The sequence below is a fragment of the Amblyomma mixtum genome, chromosome 6 (genome assembly GCF_055824585.1).
Source record: "Amblyomma mixtum isolate Tamu chromosome 6, ASM5582458v1, whole genome shotgun sequence".
Taxonomy (NCBI): domain Eukaryota; kingdom Metazoa; phylum Arthropoda; class Arachnida; order Ixodida; family Ixodidae; genus Amblyomma; species Amblyomma mixtum.
The window spans coordinates 33,767,828-33,777,573 of NC_143017.1; positions in this window are offsets into that span (position 1 = coordinate 33,767,828).

The window sequence follows — 9,746 nt, forward strand, 5'->3', positions numbered from 1 at the left end:
TCTGTTGAAGAAATTGCTTCTTGCGTGTTTTACTTCCCTTAGACAGTTATGTGTAAATCACCAAACTGTGCTGTAGAAGTTTCGTGCTCTTTTGGAACCTCTTAAATCAAATTTTTTAAATTCATCTGGATAATATCTCGACTGATTCAACAATTTTGGAGACGCTTGTTGATTTACTTTGTGGGAACAAATTGTACAGGGTATAATTTCGCGTCTGCGCGAAAATATTGCCATGAACGCTCAATGCCACGACTGTTAGTATCAAACTGCACCTCCAAATAATTATGTTCTTTTCATCTGCGCTGCTGTAATCTATAATTACAATTGATAAAAATTGATAAGTTGATAATTTATTGCTTTAGGAGTTGTCTTACTCCAGGAAGGTTATTATCACATTTAGACTCTTTAATTATTGAGAGGCGCGTAGCTCACCGTAATGTCCCTAACCGTTTTTAGAATGTTGAAAACGAGGCCACCGCCGACGCTGCGGCGCAAAAATTTTGGCTACATCGCGTCCTAATGCTTGTGCTTTCGAGAAGCTTACAGACAGAGCATACTCTGCACTGCACCTAACTAGTCGAAATAGCCAAAATTTCTTGGTCCACAGCGCTGACGGTAACCGCGTTTTAAAAATTCTAAAAACTAACATTAATATTTGTTCTTGTGGGCTGCGCACCTCACAATAATTAAGGAGCCTAAATGTAATAGCTAAAAGTTATCTATTCTATATTATTTAACCATCCTGCCAGTTAGCACGCCTCAGCTGTAGTCTGATATACTGCACCGCTGACAGTGTTATGCCGAAAAGAACGCTCTTCTAGCTCAAAAAATGTTTTAAGTTCTAGGTGAAGCACTCTGTATATTACTCGCTTGCGGCTTCACTGGTGCAGTCTCATCTCTGTAAATGCTGTTCAAGCTATCCCTTTACGCCGTAGCGATCATGTGGGGAACGGAGTGGGCCCATGGTGACAGTGGAACGAGGAGCATCCGTTGGTAAAAGGACATTCGATTGAGTGTAATCGACTAAATCTTTTTTTGTGGCAATGAAAAGCTCCCTTCGTAAATAAAGAGACACCCGCCTGTATCGCTGAAAAATACTTCAGAATGATTCAAAACAAAACTTGGCCCACGTGCTAGACGCGCTTTCTCATGGTAAACGGGTCTGTAAATTTTGACCTTGCTCGTCTACTGAGCCGTAGTACCAGGGTTCGAACCCGACCGCGGCGGCCGCATTTCGATGGAGGCTGATCGCAAAAGGTGGTTGTGCGCAGAAATCTATAGATAATCTATAGGCAAAAGTCCCTGACAACCTAAATTTCTTTGCATCTATACATTGTCTATAAACCGAAGTCTATAACTGGATTCATTTCCTTTCTCTATAGACAGTCGACAGACAATCTATAGCCTAAGTCTAACAGCCTTAATTTTTTTTAGCATAAAGAGTCGATAGACTATCTAAAGATTGAAGTGTACGACACTCTTCATTTCATTTTGTCCATAGACGTTTTGTCTATAAAGTCTATAACAATTTCAATTCTTTTTGTCTGTTCGACGAATCTACATAATGTCGGTTCAAGTTGATAACAAGGCCAGTTGGCATAATCACTGGTGATGTCTCTTCCAGATTTCTTGGGAGTAATGCGCTAAAGATGCATCGGGCAACCGTAGCACATCCACCTGAGACAAAGGTTTCCTATTCCTGGAACGGTAGCGTTCACTGGCTTCTATGTAAGCAGGACGATAAGTGGCTTGATGTCTTCTAAAATCTCAGCAACTGCTCAGGCAGTGGTGGAGTACATACAAAAGCCAATTTTGTATCATGCGCAATAAGAAATCCACCGTATGTTAGCGGGCGTGATTAACTTAGTTTAGCCGTTAGTTTAACGTTTAGCCCCGTTAGACCATAAACCAAACAGTTCCATTCTATCTTCCGGTTTTTACTGTTCAACGAGCTTTACCCGCAGTACTTATGTGAAGTGGGCAGTCCTCTATTGAACACATCTACTCTCTGTCCAACGCACTTAACTCAAGCACACTTCATCAGCGATTGCCCATTTCTCCCTAAAACTTCCTCTTCACACGGGCTCAAGAGGTCGCCCCTGCTGGGCTCTGATAGAAGTGGTCTATAGACTCTATTGCCTTCCTACAGATAGCATTTTTCCGATTCGTAGTCTACAGACTGCTTATAGCAAAAATTATACTAAAAGTATATGGCCATAAATCTACAGACTGTCTATAGCATTTGTATTGTCCATAGACTGTTGTTGTCTAGAATTTTTCTACAGACTATTAAACAGAAGTCTATAGAGTGTCGAAAAATGTTTGCAAGTGGAGGACACCCTGGATTGACCCCGGCCTCAACTAATCGCTTCCCTTTTGTGCCAATAAAACTGTAACCACTACCATCCCCTAAGAATTCCTGAAAATAAATGGGGCAAAACAGGCGTGATAATTCAAGGATGTGCTCATCTCTAAAAGAGACCGTTGAAGTAGCGATTAACATTAACCATTTTGTATCTTGGTCGTTTGTGTTCGCAAAGCCATTGTTTTTTTCCTTCTTCCCTATATACCCGCTCCTTCGGTGCCGATGGCACAATGATGTCGACCATACCGGTATTATAAACATAAACACGGAAAAACAACTTTATGCTATGCAGCTTCTTAATTATTATTCGAAAAATCCGCCACGTACTATCCGGTGGGAGACACGGCGCGTATAAAAAGAGCATTCAGGTTTCGTTTTTGTTTTCGCCAAAACAATACTGTTTTTAAAACTTGAATGGAGAATTCGAGGTTATAAACAAATTTCCCACTGTGGTATTGGATACCAGAACAAGCTACACACTGCTAGCGTGCGAGTGGCAAAACTACACCCGTGAAAGTGGTTTTTGTTTCCCGATTTACGCCGAAATGGCGGAAGAGCAATCAGGCTGCACGGGAAAAGCGTGCGCGGAATTGTCGGTGCCGACAGCGTTCTCTCTCTTGGATTACGTCTCCAAAGACATCAAACTTAACCGCCCACTTATGGTAAGACAATGTGATAAGGTTTTATTTATTTGGTCTCCTAAACCACTGTAAGCAGAGCTGTGTGAGAAGAACAGATTATTTGCTCGGCGAAAAACTTCCTATCCACTTTTGTAAGTTGTGTTATAAGCAGCGGAAACCACTATTCTCTCTCCGGAGTAATGATGTCGCTATTTTGTTCCTAACACGAAGAAAAGGCAATCGGTGAGAAAACCGTGATGGTAAGCAAATCCTCGCGATCAGTGTGCTGGTGTTTTTGGGATGCAAGGTGGATGCGCCCCCAGAAATGCCGCTTAGCCCGTGAATGAAACGGAACTACGTGTTAGCGCTGTGTGAGCTCGATTCACTTGAGCGGTCCGAAAACGCGGCCATCAATCTGAGGTTGATTATGTTTATTTTATTAATCTGTGTGTTATCGCCTGTCTTGACCACGGAGTGCTGTTCATGGCGAGGTGTCATGGCTTGTAACGTGCAGACACTCGCTGGGCGGGCTTCGTGGATGAAAGATGTTATACCAAAGATGTTTTGTAACGCTATACACTGGAGCAAGGACTTTCTCAAAGATACAGTCAAGTGGCGCTGGAGGAATGCTAATAGTGTGATGGTTCAAAAAACGTAGCTGCTGGCGCAAATGGTCAGCGTGCAGAAACACCGCGAAGAACCTACGACCTACATCCGCATTGATTCCTCCATCCCTGCTATCCGAGCCGCTGGCCGCCACCGCCGCCGCCGGCCTGCGCGCTCTTCATTTTGAAGGCTGAGTAAAGGTCGCCTTGACAAGAGATGGCTTTCATTTCGTTTCGAGAGACTCGTTGATGAACACCGCTCAGGCGTGCACAGATTTCTCCAACAGTAGTTGTGCGAGAGGAACAGTATGGGCTTCGGATATCAGCCTGCTACATCACGAAAAAGGGCAATTTAACTTGGCGCTGATTTGCGAAACGAATGCATTTTAGCTCGCGGAATGTTGTTATGGCCGCGCTTGTGGGTGGAAAAGTTGTTACGATGACATAGTTTCTCTTTGGAGGACATTCTTTGCTTTCGTTGATATTTCAAACAGCCTGAGGAGAGGGTACCTGCATGCAAGAACTAACTCTTGATTGAGCTGCTCGAGCCCCACATGAAGTTAATTTGAGAGGGCATTACACCATGACGGCAATGCGTTTGTTGTTCAAAGCTCAGGCATTTGATTTATTTGATTTAGTTGAATCAACAAAAAATTGATTTGTTTTTTCATTTATTCTCAGAACAATGCAGGGTTTTTTGGACTCTAGAAGGAGGAGGATACAATGCAACAGAAATAGAAGGAACACTGAAAAAATTTTCGAACACAAATCCAGTCAGTTTGATGGCGTAAATCTTCTGCTTTCAATGAAGTCTAAACATTCCATTCAGTTACAATGGCAGGGAAGAACAAGTATTTAATTATGTTAGTTCTGGCGGTAAATGGAGCTAGTGAACCAGAGTAGCCATGTCTTGTTAGCCGTGGAGCGGAAAATGGCTCAACGCAGGGATCTGGGCACACTGAACAAGTGTTATGTTTGATAAAGAAAAGGAATTTTATTCCGAGAATTGCTAGCCTTAATTCTAATGTTTGAATCCGGTGTTTTCACACTGTAGTAGTTTGTGAGTCGACTGAACGGTATTTTGAACAAAATATTCCAAAGGCCTTGCGCGGGATCATTTCAAGTGTTTGAATGCTAGTTTAGTAAATGGGTCCCAAACGACGCAAGCTGATTCTAACTTGGGTCTGATTATTGATCAGTACGCTAAACATATCAAGTCGGCTGGAAAATTCTTCAGTTAGTCTTTGAGGACACAAAGTTTACCGAATCCTGATCCTCATAGGCTACTTATATGTTTATTCGAGCCTAGATTGTTGGTTATTGTCACGGCAAGATATTTATATTCACTTACTTCAGAAAGCGCGAATGATGGAAGAACATAAGAGTATAATGGACTGTTCTTTTTATTGGTTAAGCTTCATGTCGCACTGAATAAAACAATCCAAACTATACTTCAGGTTTGATTTGAATAAGACCTGGTCTCCTCGACTAGTAATTACATTAAACACAACACAGTCATCTGCAAATACTTGAACGGGATGAGTGACTACTTTAACAATCTTATAACAGGGACCAAGGACGCTACCTTGGGGGAAACCAGAAGAGGCAGGAAGGCTATTTCAATAAAGGTCATGCATACTACAAATTGCTCTTGGTTAGATAAGCTGGAAACTAGTTATCTATGAAGCTATGAACACCGACTCGTTTATGCTTGACAATTAATTTAGAATGAGAGACGAGGTCAAATGCTTTACTAAAATGCATAAAAATTACATCTACCTGGCAGGATTTATCAAGTACAGATGCGATACTATGAACAACCGATGTTAGTTGCGTTATCGTAGAATAGCCCTTCCTAAACCCGTGTTGGACATTAGAAAGGATTTTATTGTCAAGAAAACAGGTGATGTACTTGGCGATGATGTGTTCCAGCAATCTGCAGCAGGCAGAAGTGAGAGATATGGGGCGATAATTCGATATCAGTGAAGCGTCCCCTTTCTTAAGAACAGGAACAACACGCGCAATTTTCCACTCTGAAGGAATGACAGCTGATGAAAGAGATGCGCAAAAAAGGACACCAGAAGCTCAAAAAGCTTTTCGGCATATCAAAGCAAGAAAGCGCTTGTAATTATATCAGGGCCTGATGACGCTTTAGTTTTCACTTTTACGAGCAGTTCAACAATATCAGTCTTTGTTTCATAACAGATGACATTTTTGTGTGTGTGCAATGGTACAGAATGCTAATTGCGGGCTCTTAATGTTGCACATAGCTCGAGTGTAAGACTGCTTCAGGGGTAGCAGTGCGGCAGAACATGCTGCACCCACCAAAAGAGCACAGGTTTGCAATTGTACATTAGAAATTTCCTTTCGGAGCTCAGTAAAGAGTGCATGCCAGCGATAGCGTAGAGGTAGAGCATCCGCAGCCTCGCGTGCAAGAAAACTGGTTGGTTGGTTTATGGGGTTTAACGTCCCAAAGCGACTAAGGCTATGAGAGACGCCGTAGTGGAGGGCTCCGGAAATTTCGACCACCTGGGGTTCTTTAACGTGCACTGACATCGCACAGTACACGGGCCTCTGGAATTTCTCCTCCAAAGAAATTCAACCGCCGCGGCCGGGATCGAACCCGCGTCTTTCGGGCCAGCAGCCGAGCACCATAGCCACTGAGCCACCAGAAAACTGGGGTTCGAATCCCAGTGCCACGCCATTCTCCACCGGGCTTAAAAAAAATCACCGCGTGTGGATGGAATCGCCTATCCAGGTCTTGGCTGCGACCTGATCTCGGTGACGAGAACCGACAACGTATTTCCTCATGAGAAAAGGATATGGGCACCCTGCTGTAGTACTTAGTCGCAACCTTCTACGAACAAACCAATTAACCATCGGCCCTTAGTCCCCAGCAGCTGCGGAGCATCTGACTATGGCGGCGGTCAGTCCTGTGACGCAAGGGAGTGCGCTGAGAATCACGGGCTCCGGACAGGGCGTCATTAGAAACTGAACCTGGTGACGTGTAACGCAAGAACCTTCTCCAGCGAAGCTAGCTTAGCAGTGCTGTTGGATGAATTAGCGGATGTTAATGAGAATGCCATAGGGCTTAGTGAAGTTCGGGGGACGGCGTATAAAGTATTAAAGGGCGGGCATGTACTATGCTATCTTAGATTAGCGGACAGACGAGAACTACATGTGGGATTCATCATCAATCAGAATATAGCTGGCAACATATAGGAGTTTTACAGTATTAACGAGAGGGTGGCAGCTATTGGAACTAAGCTTAATAAGAAGTACAAGCGGAAGGTGGTGCAGGCCTACGCGCCTTTATCAAACCATGATGACCAGATCGTTGAAAGCTTCTATGAAAGATGTGGAATCAGGCAATGACCAAAGTAAAATCACAGTACACTATACTGATGGGCGACTTCAATGCTAAGGTAGGCAGGAAGCAGGCTAGAGACAAGGCGGTAGGTGACTGTCATCATTAATACGTTCTTCCGCAAACGAGAAAACAGGAAATGGACGTTGAGGACCTTCGATGGTGAGACTAAAAAGGAAATTGACTTCATAGTATGCGCTCACTCTGGAATTGTAGAGGATGTGGAGATCCCCGGAAGGTCCGCTGTAGCGACCACAGAATGGTAAGTTGCAGTATTAGCTTAGATTTGAAGAGGGAACGGAGGAAACTACTAAAGCGGAAGCCCATTAACGGTTTAGCGGTAAGCGGAAAAGCAGAGGAATTCAGGATTTCGCTACAGAAAAGATATTCGGCTTTAACTGAGGAAGATGACCGTAATGTTGAAACAAAGAACGATAATCTCACAGCTATCGTTACGGATTGCGCCGTAAAAGTAGGCGGTAAGATGGTTGGACAGGATTCCGGCAAGCTGTCTCAGGAGACGAAAGATTTAATTAAGGAGCGCGAAAGCATGAGGGCGTCTAATTTTAGAGACAGAACTAGCAGAGCTATCAAAGTTCATAAATGAGCGTAAGGTAGTCGACATAAGGAAGCTATATATGGAGAGAAGCGAGCGTGCTCTAAAGGACGGAGGTAGCCTAAAAGCGGTGAAGAGGAAATTAGGGGCAGGTGAAAAAACCAGATGTATGCGTTAAGAGACAAAGAGGCCAATGTGATTAGCAATATGGACAAGATAGTTCAAATAGCCGAAGAGTTCTACACAAATTTATACAGTAGCCAATGCAATTAGAACGTTAATGAGAGAGACAGCAGAGCACAGCAAAGGGACGTCTCGCCAGTAAGGAAAGAGGAAGTAAAGAAAGTCTTGGGAGCAATGGAAAGTGTATCGGGAATGACGCACGTGCCAAGCCTGGTGCGGCGATTCATCGTGCTCGCCTAGATTAGATATGCGCCTTGGTTGCCACACCCCTTGCGGCTATAAAAGCACTGTACGTTCAGCAATAAAGTGCATTTGTTCGCTGGCCACCTCGAATGATACATGGTGTCAGAAGTGGGATAGCTCACGTCGGGGGACCTGCCGTTTGAGGATAAGACTGCAGCGACCGAAACACGATGGAGCAACTGCTGAAGCTTCCTGAACCACTGCTGTTGTCTGGGAATATCGCCAAGAACTGGGAATTGTTCTAGCAGAAATTCGAGCTTTTTCTGGAAGCATCGGAATCTCCAAAAGAGCCCCGAACCACGGCCGCCAAAACAGCACTGCTGCTCAGCACTGCCGGAGACGACGCATTGGAGGTATTTAACAAGTTCCTTTTTCTCTAGGGCGAGAACAAGCAAGATTATGCTACCGTTGTTAAGAAATTCAAGGAGTACTGCCAAGAACAACAGAATGAAGTCTATGAGCGGTACATATTCCGATCCAGAGTGCAAGGCGAAGGGGAGTCATTCGAGCATTTCTTGCGGGACCTCAGAAAACAAGCTAGAAGCTGCAAGTTTTCGGGAATAGCTGATTCTTTAATCCGCGACCAAATAGTGTTTGGCACCAGTAGCCCACGACTGCGTGAAAAGCTCCTCAAAGAAAAAGACTTGACACTTGCCAAGGCTGAGCAGATTTGCAAAGCGGAGGAAGCAGCATCGCTGCAAAACGATGCCTGGGCGCAGCCCGATAAGCACGTGGCGCTAGTCATGAAGCGGTCTGGGCAGGTTCGCAAAGCGGAGCACGCGGTGCAAACAGAACCGTCGGCACAGCCCGATAAGCAAGTGATGCAAGACAAGCAGCAATCTCGGAAATGCGCCAGATGCAATCGTTTACACGCCATACCCGGCAGATGCCCTGCGTTCGGCAAAACGTGTTTCATATGCCGAGGTGTTAACCATTTCGCAGCTTGCTGCAAGAAGGGCCCGCAAATCCGAGAAGTTGGCGAGGAGCAAGACAGCTTCGACATTCTCGATGTAACAGTCTCGAGCATCGACGCGAGAGCGGACTGGGTAGTACATGTGAAAGTAGCAGACCAGATGGTTAACTTCAAAGTGGACACGGGATCTCAGGCCAACTTGCTGCCCTACTCTATCTACCGACGATGCAAGACGGCAGCAGATTTGAAACCGAGCGCTTCGGTGCTTCGATCATACAGCGGTGGTGTCATTCGACATTTCGGTATGGCAAGGCTACCAGTGACCGTGAACGGCCGGTCGAAGGACGTCAATTTCTATGTCGTCAAAAAGGGCAACCAAGCTATACTGGGACTACTAGCATGCGAGTCGCTGGGTCTGGTGTCACGTGCAGTGGATGCTGTAAAAGAAGAAAGCACCGCAGCCGGCGGCAGTGAGGACGTTCTAACCGAATTCCGCCAGCTTTTTCAGGGAACCGGCTGCGTGAGTCGCCAGTATAAAATGGTCCTACGCAAGGATGCGACGCCAGTTGTGCAGCCAGCTCGGCGGGTGCCCTTGGCGCTGAGGGAACCTCTCAGGGAGGAGCTGGAACGCATGCAGCGAAGTGGCATCATTGAGAGGGTCCAGAAACCGACAGACTGGGTGAGCCCTTTGGTTATCGTGCGGAAAAAAGACGGAAAAATACGGGTTTGCATGGACCCTAGAAGTATCAACGAGTGCATACAGCGAGAGCATTATCAGATGCCTAGACGCGAGGACATAGAAGCTGAGCTCGCCGGCGCTAAGTACTTCACGCTCCTTGATGCAAGGGCGGGTTTTCATCAGGTACCTTTGGATCAGGTACCTTTGGATGACTC